The sequence below is a fragment of the Ranitomeya imitator genome, chromosome 10 (assembly GCF_032444005.1).
Source record: "Ranitomeya imitator isolate aRanImi1 chromosome 10, aRanImi1.pri, whole genome shotgun sequence".
Classification (NCBI taxonomy): domain Eukaryota; kingdom Metazoa; phylum Chordata; class Amphibia; order Anura; family Dendrobatidae; genus Ranitomeya; species Ranitomeya imitator.
Window position 1 is genome coordinate 20,591,312 of NC_091291.1, and position 13,139 is coordinate 20,604,450.

Below are 13,139 nucleotides of genomic sequence, written 5' to 3' on the forward strand. Positions count from 1 at the left end.
TTTTTGCTTCGTATGGACTAATTGTTTTAAAACTGAAGAACATTAGAAGACATCGGTCGCCCCGACCTTTTATGATCATTGCTGCAATATTGATAAGTTTCTTCATCTGCTGGTTTCCATACCACACCTGGGCTCTAGTATCTCTCGGACACAAAGGTTGGAAAACTGACCTAATCATTGGTGAAATTTCGACTATTTTGGCATATTTCAACTGTGCTATCAATCCTATTGTATACTTCTTTCTGAGCAAAGGTGTAAAACGAAACTTTGTAAAATCCATTCCTAAAGCGGTGGAAAATATTCTGAGTGATCCTGGTGAGGTCAATGACAGAAATTCCGAAAATGACATAAATAACCGAGCTGATGTAATAGATAACAGTGTGTAATATAACCAATACTGATGAACGAATGTGCTCAAATAATGTGTTTTGTGAGCATGCTCTTGTGCTAACTCGAAAAATATGTTTGAGTCAACGAACCTGCATGTCTTGCAGCTGTTAGCAGCAATGCATGCAGGGATTTCCTGTTTGTTAGGCAATCCTTGCATGTTTTGCAGCTGTCGAACAGCAGCAGCCGGGACTTGACCATATTTTGTGAGCACACCGAAGACACTCGTTTAGCACCCGAGCATGCTCGAATAACACCTTATCCAAGCACGTTCGTTCATCACTAATAAGCAACCCAAATCAACCTAACAACTACTGCCCAGAAAATGTTGCTACATTTTTTTGAAACCCTCAATCATCAGTTGTTTTGCCAGGGAAAGCAGTTGCCCCCTTTGATGTTACAATGATTATGAATAATTAGATACCACCCATTGACTGATCTGTATTGCAATGTATGAGTCAAGCCATACAAGCCATGAGTTAGGGTAGTCAATGGGTCCAAGGTCAAGAGCCAGGACGGTACATCATAAACAGAGGGAAGAGACATAGGCATAGTCAGGTCCCAGTCCTGAGACAAAATTCGAACTTCACAATGCATCAAGGCAAAAGTGGTAAGACAAATGGGTAGTTATTAGACAAATCCAAGGTCCAGCAACAGAAGATCAGAATGTCTAAATTCAGAAAACAAAACACTGAGCTGAAAAATATGACTAGCCGCTATTTGGGACAGACAGCTTAGTTAAATAGCTGGGTAAGAACAGGAAACACCTGACGTAAGCTCAGCATCTCCCAATGTCAGATTGGATGGCTTACTGACACCCTGCACAATACCACCTCTGCACAAGATTGGACAACTGAGCAATCACTCACTGCATCCAAGACACACTGAGAGGTGGATTTGTGACAGATTCACTAAATTCCTCCAGAAGTGACCTCTGTTTTATTTTCTATTTTTCTCCATAAGTATATGTAAGGGATTGATCAAGACGTAAAAGAAAAAAACACTAACGTCCATAGTAGAGATAACAAAAATTAAAATTGACCCCAGATTTTGAAGGGAAGTACAGCTATTTTCCGAAATTCGCATGGCATCGATATGGATTGTCTTTGGGATATAGTGTTAAACAACTCTAGAATTGAAACTTTTAAATGAATACAAGCATACCCGGTAAAGGATTGTTTCCACTGACAACCAAAGAAACCAAAGAAAGACAATCTTCCTATTACGTACAAAGAATTGACTTCACTCTCAAGCACGAGCATTGAATGGGTTGTCTCATACTAAATGGCCACGTTAAAACAATGACTTTGGGATGTATTTGTTAATAAAAGTCTTGTCTGTTTTTAAGAATGAAGGAATTTTTAGTTCTAGAGTTTACTGCTCATTGCCTACATTACCAGCAACCTCTGTAGTCTATCAGCAGTGGTCGGACTCCTAGCTACGGTGTGTAACACTTACAAGCCCTTCTCTATGGATGCTGGCCAGATTGCTGGAGAGGCGAAGCTGCAGCATAGGGGAGCATACGGTTTTGATCTAGCGGTTTAATCACGCTGTTACCCAAACTGTCAATCAATCAGTAATGCATCATGCCTAACACTGGGAGGCAGGGCTCCTATTTAGGACTATTGAATAGAATGTTGTGACTTTTTTCGTGTTTTCGCATACAACTGACAATTAGTGTTGAGCGATACCGTCCGATATTTGAAAGTATCGGTATCGGATGGTATCGGTCGATTTCTGAAAAATATCGGATATCGCCGATACCGATATCCGATACCAATACAAGTCAATGGGACACAAATATCGGAAGGTATCCTCTATGGTTCCCAGGGTCTGAAGGAGAGGAAACTCTCCTTCAGGCCCTGGGATCCATATTCATGTGTAAAATAAAGAATAAAAATAAAAAATATTGATATACTCACCCTCGGACGCGCCCTGGTTCTAACCGGCCGCCTCCGTTCCTAAGAATGAGCGGGTGAAGGACCTTCCATGACGTCGCGGCTTGTGATTGGTCGCGTGACCGCTCATATGACCGCTCACGCGACCAATCACAAGCCGCGACATTATCGAAGGTCCTTCACGCGCTCATTCTTAGGAACAGAAGCATGGTGGTTGCAGCGGTTACAACCAGGGCGCGTCCGAGGGTAAGTATATCAATATTTTTTATTTTTATTCTTTTTTTTACACATCAATCTTCATCCCGATACCGATTCCCGATATCACAAAAATATCGGAACTCGGTATCGGAATTCCGATACCGCAAATATCGGCCGATACCCGATACTTGCGGTATCAGAATGCTCAACACTACTGACAATACAATTAACATTTTAGGAAAAAAACTTAAAAATTGTCAATTACAAGAAAAACATTAAATAAATAATATCCGGATACAGTATAAATGATGGGAAACATTGTCTACTCCAGATAAACTCCAAACACTGCCAGAGTAAATTTTATTATGCCCCATCATGTACACGATGAATATTTGGAAATGATGTGAAAGTTAGGAAAAAAAGTAAAATAAAACTTTTGGCAGTTATTGTAGATTATTCGATTTGATAATTTTTCACTACAGCCTCATTACAAATCAGATAAGATGTTTCTGCCTTTGAACACAGGATAAATGTAGAAACGTGACCGTGTGAAATGATCGTTTGGCCGTGACATTGCCGGAGGATAACAACCGCAGTGTCGTTTTGGTTAAATTCTGTATGGTTATAGACTTTCAACAAAGGCAAGTGGTAACATGTGTAATTGTACAGTAAGTTTATACCTTTAATTAAAGGGACAAAACCCATGTTAGGGGAACAATTATGGCCAAACCGATAGCTTGGACTTTCGGTGTAAAGGGCAGACGAGTTATGGACATTCATGTTGATCAGAATGGATTCTTACACAATTATAGAATAACCCACAACAAAGTGTAAATTCCAATTTATGGGGCAATAGTGTAGTACTGGCTGAGGTATATCTATAAGCAGGGATCCCTACAGTAAAGTGTAAGTATTTCAGATGTCCAAGAATCATCAACTTGTCTTCTGTATCTGGTGGTGTTATAATCAGATTTTAATTTTTCTCCAAACTCGTCAATGCTTCTATTTCATGGGAAGTAAGGTTTGAGTCCAGTTTATGTTTTTTTATTGACTTTTTCTAAAATCTTCCTCTACCACTTTAAGAATTATGTCAATTCTGCTCAGTTCTCCTACTGGAGGCATTTTGGTGCTCTTCTTTTTTAAGTCCGTAAATGGACCATTCCCCTAATCTCTGATGTTGTCATCCATTAAGTCCACAATGGTCTAAACCTCTTCCAAATCTTCATCACCAATCCTAATTTTATGGATTGCTCGATTTTGTGATTTTTTGAAGAATTTATAGCACTTCAATTTATGACAAAAAGAGATTTATATCCTTTATCCACAAAAGAGTTATAGTTCACTGTTGGCACCGAATTCAGGTCTTTTAGCAGGATCCTCAATTCATTCAATCCAAGTTTATGTGAACTCAGATTTATAATCTGGTTAGATCATCATCATGTTTTTCTCAGGTTGCATCCCACTCATGATGTGTGGGTACTGTTTTGACCATTTTGTGGATTGGTCCTATATTAGGAATTTCTGGGGTGCTTCCCATTGTGCTTTGACTATCATCCCCCTTGTCTTCTACCTTTACCTCTTTCTCTAGATCTCCAACTCCTTTTAGAATCAGATCTCTTAGTTCCTGACGTTTTGATATCAGATGATGATATGTCACTATTGTCCTTTGAGACCTCCCTTGGTGAAAAATTGTTTTCTAAATTATGTTTAAACTCCCGTAAATCTTTGAGGATTTTTTTATGTTTCCTAGTCAGCCAGAGAAGATAACAATTTTATGGACTCATTACTTTTGCCTGAAAGAGATTCCCAACAAATATCTGGGTAATGACAATCTCCCATGATCCCTATGTCATTTTTTTTTAGAACAAAGACATCCATATCTTCAGTCTGTCCAGGTGGCCTATAGTAAACCCCTATAATAGAGTCATTTCTGTTCTTATCTTCTTGCATTCCTACCCAAACAGTTTCCACAGAGCTACCATTCTCTGGAGCTTGGATCTCTGTAGAGATATATGCTTTACTAATTTGCAATGTAACACCTCCTCTCCACTTGTTAAGCCTGTTTCTGAATTTGGGAATGTGAATTCTCTTGATGAGCGTGTCATGATGAGAATCTGTACACTTTCTTCCAGAGATCACTTTTTGCAAGGCTTTCAACACCATGACAATCTGGAGAACCAGTCATACCCAAGAGCAAACCTTGAAAAAAGACTGTAAATCATAAAACAATATGTTGTACTGCCAGGATATTTTGCATACTGTTTTCTAAGTTGTTATATTGGTGTACTTCAAATTCAGGGCACCAGACATACTGTGCTAAACATTGTCCGATGCCAGGGCTATTGGTCTTAGAGATGAATGGGGTGAGCATGTTCAAAGCATGTCACTCATGTGGTGGTGAAGAAAGACACTTTGGAGTCCACCCAAGATCTTCTACACCCAGATCTTATATTCAATCAACTGGTGAGTATGACTTAAATTGATAAGAATACAGGAGAACACATCCCCATGAGAACATTATAACGGAACACTCAGATTATAATCAGACTCTGCTTCACTGCGACGGCTGAAGAGGAAGGAAAACAGTGAAAGTGCGAATAGTTTACTCTTCAAAAAAGTGGAAGTCGTTTTATGGTATGATTTTCATTTACTTTTAAATAATTAAAAAATATTTAAAGTTTTTAGTTAGATTACAATGGTCTCATACTTTTTTGGCCATCATAACTTGAATCCACGTGTATTTGTTTTCTAGTAGCACTTCTCTACAAAACAGCAAAATATTGTAAGTGTCTTGTGAGCCAGAAAAAGCTTCTCCTTTTATCACCAGGTGAGGGCAGCTCCTTATCATTTTTCTAGTACATTGTCTATTAAATGAGATCTAGAAAACCCTCTGACCTCAATATAGAAAGTTGTTTCTAATCTCCAGCTGCTGTTTTCTGAATTTGTATGTAAAAATTTATTTTATTTGTTTTGTTTAATTCTTCTATTGGATTATTACTTTTTATTTTTTCTTCCTATTGAGTCACACACTTCTATATCAACTTTTGAACCCAAGTTAAAATCATTTCAATGGTTACCCAGAAACTAAATAAGGTTTTAATTTTACATATATATATATATATATATATATATATATATATATATATATATATATATATATATATATATATATGTGTGTGTGTGTACAAAACATATACACTGCTCAAAAAAATAAAGGGAGCACTTAAACAACAGAATCTAACTCCAAGTAAATCAAACTTATAAGAAATCAAACTGTCCTCTTAGGAAGCAACACTGTTTGACAATCAATTTCACATGCTGTTGTGCAAATGGAATAGACAACAGGTGAAAATTATTGGCAATTATGAAGACACCCCCAATAAAGGAGTGGTTCTGCAGATGGGGACCACAGACCACATCTCAGTACTAATGCTTTCTGGCTGATGTTTGGTTACTTTTGAATGTTAATTGTGCTTTCACACTCGTGGTAGCATGAGATGAACTCTATAACTCACACAAGTGGCTCAGGTAGTGCAGCTCATCCAGGATGGCACATCAATGTGAGCTGTGACAAGTAGGTTTGCTGTGTCTGTCAGCGTAGTGTCCAGAGGCTGGAGGTGCTACCAGGAGACAGGCCAGTACACCAGGAGACATGGAGGGGGCCATAGGAGGGAAACAACCCAGCAGCAGGACCACTACTTCAGCCTTTGTGCAAGGAGGAACAGGAGGAGCACTGCCAGAGCCCTGCAAAATGACCTCCAGCAGGCCACAAATGTGCATGTGTCTGTAAAAACGGTTAGAAATCGACTTCATGAGGATGGTCAGAGTGCCCGACGTCCACAGCAGGGGGTTGTGCTCACAGCCCAAAACCGTGCAGTCTAGTGGGCATTTGCCACAGAACCCCAGGATTGGCAAAGTCACCACTGGCACCCTGTGCTCTTCACAGATGAAGGCAGGTTCACACTGAGCTCATGTGACAGACGCGACATCTGGAGATGCCATGAAGAGCGATCTGCTGCCTGCAACATCCTTCAGCATGACTGGTTTGGCAGTGGGTCAGTAATGGTGTGGGGTGGCATTTCTTTGGAGGGCTGCACAGCCCTCCATGTGCTTGCCAGAGGTAGCCTGACTGCTATTAGCTACCGAGATGAGATCCTCAAACCCCTTGTGAGACCATATTCTGGTGTGGTTGGCCCTGGGTTCCTCCTAATGCAGGACAATGCCAGACCTCATGTGGCTGGAGTGTGTCAGCAGTTCCTGCAAGATGAAGGTATTGAAGCTATAGACTGGCTCGCCCATTCCCCAGACCTGAATCCGATTGAACACATCTCGGACATCATGTCTCGCACCATCCAGCAATGTCACGTTGCACCACAGACTGTCCAGGAGTTGACTGATGCATTAGTCCAGGTCTGGGAGGAGATCCCTCAGGAGACCATCCACCACCGCATCAGGAGCATGCCCAGGCATTGTAGGGAGATCATACAGGCACGTGGAGGCCACACACACTACTGAGCATCACTTCCTTATCTTGAGGCATTTCCACTGAATTTGGATCAGCCTGTAACTTCATTTTCCACTTTGATTTTGAGCATCATTCCAACTCCAGACCTCCGTGGGATATTAGTTGTGATTTACGTTGATCATTTTTAGGTTTTATTGTTCTCAACACATTCCACTATGTAATGAATAAAGATTTACAACTTGAATATTTCATTTAGTGGTATCTAGGATGTGGGATTTTAGTGTTTCCTTTATTTTTTTGAATGGTGTACATACAGGGTGGCCCATTTATATAGATACACCTAAATAAAATGGAAATGGTTGGTGAATGGTCAAATCAACTTCCTGTTTTTGGCACATTAGTATATGGGAGGGGTAAATCTTTTCAAGATGGGTGGTAACCATGGCGGCCATTTTGAAGTTGGCCATTTTGGATCCAACTTTATTTTTTCAAATGAGAAGAGGGTCATGTTACACATCAAACTTATTGAAAATTTCCCAAGAAAAACAATGGTGAGCTTGGTTTTAATTTAACTTTATTCTTTCATGAGTTATTTAGAAGTTTATGACCACTTATAAAATGTGTTCAAAGAGCTGCCCATTGTGTTGGATTGTCAATGCAACCCTCTTCTCACACTCTTGACACACTGATAGCAACACCACAGAAGAAATGCTAGCACAGGCTTCCGGTATCCGTTGTTTCAGATGCTGGGGTCATCTGAAGGCAATTGTCTATGCTGTGAAGATACGAGATATGCAGTATGGTCACCACCCATCTTGAAAGGTTTTCCCCCTCCCATATACTAATGTGCCACAAACAGGAAGATGATATCACCAACCATTCCCATTTTATTTAGGTGTAGTCATATAAATGGTCCACCCTGTATATACACTGCTCCAAAAAAAATAAAGGGAACACTAAAATCCCACATCCTAGATACCACTGAGTGAAATATTCCAGTTGTAAATCTTTATTCATTACATAGTGGAATGTGTTGAGAACAATACAACTTAAAAATGCTATGAATTGCTGATAACTTTAAAGTTTGGTGCATAAAGTTAAAAAAATACACCACCTTTTACTGCACAGTCATAATAACTTATCAACATATTAACCTTCTTTTTTTAAGCTGTTAATATTTTTGTTTTTCTTTTTGGCAAAAAATGCAGAATAGCTCTTTATTAATTTTTATACTTAGCTTTTTTTGTTATTAATATTTTGGATTTTCTTTTAGGTAAAAGATTAGAATGGATAGTAAAGAATTCAACCTGAATGCAACGGAAACAATTCTGGATTACAACTACCTGTATGTTAATATTTATCATTCTTTGCTTTCCAAATGAATGTCAGGATAGGCTACATTCACATCAGCATCCAAGCCTTCATCCTAGATTTGGGAAAGTTCATAAGACTGAATAAAACTCTTCTCTTTTTTTTCTGGCAAAATTGGGGAAATTCTCGAAAACCCATTAGACCTCACTGCAAAGTGGAAGTGGTGTGCATCCTACATTGGATTAGGCACTTTGTTGCCCTTTGCATTTATATCCACAATACAAATGTGAACAAGCCATAGAGAGACTTTGTAAATGCACTAATGGGGTTGTCCGGTCAAAACAGATAAGTCTACACTCATTCTGAGTGATCGTAGACTTATGAATCCACCCAGCGCACGCTTGCTGCAGGAATTCATCGGTTTCATGACCGGACCGGAGGGTATGTATGAAGTATACATACTCCCGGTGGCACAACCTCGGTTCCATACACTTGAATGGAGCAAGGCTGCGCCATCCAGTCTGCCATGCTTACTAGACGGTCGCATCACTAGACGGGGCATGACCTCAACTTAATACAAGTGTATGGTGCAAGACCACTCTCACTCTCCGGGGTTAGGTGTAACATAATTTTTTGGGGAAAAAGGTGCGTCTTGTAACCTGAAAAATATACCAGGTTTAGAACGTTGAATTCTCATGAAACAAGCTCAGTGTAATATTAGTGCAACTTTAGAGGAAAACCTTTGATAGGCCGCAATTTAAATCAAAACTACACGTATACACATTTAGTGACAGAGTATCACAAAATCATGGATGTTTATTAACATGGACAACTCTCGTGTCATGCCATTCTGTCTGTTTCTGGTTTTTGGCATGACAATGCATATGTTTGCTTTAACCCTTTACTCTTTTCTCCCTAATTTGAGCTAGGATACTGTTGGCTGTTACCTTAATGGAGCCTTTTCAGTTCCCCGCTCTGCTGCGCAGTCGTACATGGGTATTTAGGTATTTGCCCTGCTGCATACCTTCCTCATGTGCGGTCCCTGGTTGCTGCTGTGAAGCTGTCCGCGGGTTGTGAGGTCATTTGCAGCTGGTGCATGACTTTCCACGTGGCTCAGTGCATGCAGTCTCAGGCAGGTGCCCTGAACCTCAGATCCTGCACTTTGTGTGCTTTAATGGTGTCTGTGTGTGCTTAGGGCGTGCGTGGCCACACCTCCCCTGCTTTTATCAGGTATTGAGGGGCAGCTCATATATAAAGCTCCCCTGCCCTATGGGTGGGGCCTCAGCTACACTCACAAAGCTCCTGAATTTTGCTGTGTGTGTTTATGTTCCTGGACCTCTCCTGTCTATGTTTTGGTACCAAAGTCCTTGCCTTGATTCCTGTTTTGTCCTGTCCTGGAGGCGGTATATCCAGGCCCGAATCCTTGATCCTGTACCTGTCCTGTACCTGAACCTGTCTGAACTGTGTCTGCTGTGATTATGTTCCTGGAATCCCTCTGCATCTGGAGCCTCACTCCCAGTGACTTAGAGCCGTGTTGCAGTCAGGAGGCCCCATTTGATAATCCAAATTATTTGTGCTAAAACGGTTTGCAGTCAGGAAGCTCAATTTGCTAATCAAGATCGTTTGGGATAAAAGTGTGGTGGAGTCAGGAGACCCCATGTGCTAATCCAAATAGTTTGTACTAAAACTGTGTGAGGCTCCATTTGTTAGTCAAATCCTTAGTCCTAATATAGAGGTTCAGCCAGGAGACCATATTTGCTTTTCCAAATCATTTGAGATATAACTGTGTTCCATTCAGAAATCAGGAGGCTCCATTTGCTTTTCAGAATTGTTAGTCCTAATATTAGGGTTCAGCCAGGAGGCCCCATTTGCAAATCCAAATCACCAAGCACAACACATCTTTCTCAATCCACCATAACATCTGCACCTCATTCACGGTCCGACAGTTTTTCCTGTTCATCCTACTCCACACTCTTTCAGCACAGCAGCCAGCCCTCAGTCCCACAGTTGTAGTCACAAAAAATAATGTTTCCTCCTACACATGCCAAAGCTAAGAGCTTGAACTCCACCATCTCCAATCTGTTGACCACAGAAATGCTGCCTTTTTTCCCTGGTGGATACATATGGAAAAAAAAGTAGTGCTGTTGTATGAGGTATCAGGAATCTCAGCAAAGAAGGTTTACACCGCTCCCTTAACCGTCGGGTCTTAATTGAAACTTCAATTCAAAGATGTAAATGCTGACTCAGACCCTGATACCTCATGCATGGATTATGGCTGGCTGACTGCTGCTGTGCCATTAGAAAATTTCTACTGTGGGTCAATTGATGCCACTTTTCATGGTGTCTGCCCCTAATTTTAGCTGTTTGGGAAACTTTTCTTCAACCCTTAAGCTTTTGTGTATACGTTTGGTTTTGCCTATCATTGTTCTACATTCGTAGAACTGTTCGGCGAACATCGGGACGTTCAATGAACCGAACCTTGGTGGTTCGCTCATCTCTAATATTCCCAAAGGTCATATAAATTGGATCCAAAATTTCTCCATATTATGGGGAATAGCCCAAAAACAAATTTCCTTAATTTACCCATCAGTATCTGCAGAAATGTGCTGATCTTAATTTTTCATACCTGTGAATAACGTTATAGAAACTTCATGCATCTGAAGTGGACAGTTATCAAACTTTATATGAATTGTGATGCGGAATTCACTCTGAAAATTTTTATTATATCTGACTTGTTTGAACTTACCTTTAAAGGGTGCAACTGTTTCATTGAAATTTTAAAGACATAAGAAATTTACCTGGCCAAAGCGTTTATATGGTTAAAAAAATTCAAAGTAGGGGGACAATGAAGATTTAGACCTTCTGTTATGGAATGGAAAAACGTGCAGAAGTGATCTAACAGTACAATACAACCTCACATTTGCACTTTGGTATTTTTCCAAATTTACATGTATACCTCTACGAATAAGATAGTTATAAAGCTATACATTCTTCATGAGGCTAACGTCTTCCCTACTGTTTTTGTAAGGTCGCCTTATGAACACAATGAAACAATTAACACAACTTACTGCATGAGGTGTGATGAAATTTTACAGAAGGCATCAATTAGTCTATGCAGCATCATTTTTATTCTCGGGATTATCGGTAATGGATTAGTCATCTGGATTGCCGGTTTCAGGATGAAGAAGACAATCAGTGCCGTGTGGTTCCTCCATCTGGCCATCGCGGACTTCCTGTGCTGTGCGTCTCTGCCTCTGAGAATTGTAGACTGGGCTTACTTTTTCTTATATTTACCAGGTATTTTTTGCACGTTGAGCATTGTACTTTTTAATTTAAACATGAGCGCCAGTGTTCTTCTATTAACCGCGATGAGTATTGACCGTTGGGTATCGGCCATGTGGCCATTTTGGGCAAAAGTTCAAAGGACCTATAAATTAGTAAGAAATATTGTGGCAATTCTTTGGGTTTTGAGTGTGCTCTTAACTGGTTTAGTATATTTTTTACATGAATTTTATCTTTTCGATATCCATGAACGGTGTCTATTCTATGATATTGATTTACATTCTGTTGAGATAAAACAGACCATTCAACTGATAACGTTACTTATAATGTTTGGGATCCCTTTTCTCATTATTTTCACCAGTTATGTCACCATTTTTTTAAAACTTAGAAAAAGTAAGAGATCCCAGAGATCTCAGAGATCTTCCAGGATCATCACCGCTGTTATATTGTGTTTCTTTATCTGCTGGTTTCCATATTATATGTGGCCACTGACACCAATATGTGATGGAAATAGCGTTCAATTCTATGCAGTAAATATTTTCATTACCAACCTGGCTTGCCTTAACAGTTGCATCAATCCAATCATTTATGTTTTTATGGGATAGGATTTTCAACACGATTTCTTCAGGTCCATTCCCTACAGACTTGAACGAACCTTAACTGAACACATTGAACAACCTAATGACCTAAGCAAAGAAGGAGCAGATTTTAAGCATATTTGCAGTACAGACATTTAAAATATATTCTTTTTATGTATGTAAAAACATCTTCAAGGCGTTTTCCAGTTTTTAAAGAGATGAATCATAAGCTGACATTTCCCTTAAATCCGTTTTGTATGGAAAGCATATAAAATATATAAATATAAAAGTATTTAAATATTTATTTGTCCATTGAGCAATGAGGCGCAAATTTCAATTTTTGGAACATACCATTTGGCTTACCGAATTTACTTTTTTTAGCTTAGCTGTGTAGACTGTGACAGACACAGCAGAGTCAGTATCTAAAACAATATCTTTAGTGGACAGTGCCATAACCATCATCTTATTTTTAGTGGACAGGTTTAACAGAGTTATCTCATTCTCATTAAGGTATTCTATTATGGTTTCATCACTACAAAATATGAAATGATTGGAGTTTTTTTAAGCGTTGAAGTCTTAGATAAGTTATTTCTTTTTGTATTAGACATTCTGTGTGATGTGAGTTTGTTTGATGTAGCAAATCTATTTATGGATCTATCCAAAATGTTAAAATCAGTTTTCAATTTGTGATTTATTTTATGTTTTATCTTTTTTAATAGATTACTGAATATTACTGTTCATGTGTTTGGTTCTGTAAAAGTGAAGAAAATTAATATTTAATTTTATTTCCAGTATGTTAAAATTACATTACATTTATTATTAAAAATATAATAAATATTAATTTTTTCATTTGTTTGAATTAAAAATATTAACACTTTCCCGGCATACATCATACATGTACAGCGGCTGTCCAGTGCTGCAGGTATCTTCCTTGTGTGGTAGATCACTTGGCTGCATATGGAGGAAGATTCAGGAATGCTGTCTCTTTAAATCTCTCACTGGTTTATTAAGGATGCTGCT

General features: G+C 39.2%; 1 pseudogene; it reads left to right on the plus strand.

The window, feature by feature from the left end:
• The first annotated feature begins 4,070 nt into the window (after positions 1-4,070).
• On the plus strand, positions 4,071-12,878 carry LOC138650996 (formyl peptide receptor 2-like; annotated as a pseudogene).
• Positions 12,879-13,139: the final 261 nt, after the last annotated feature.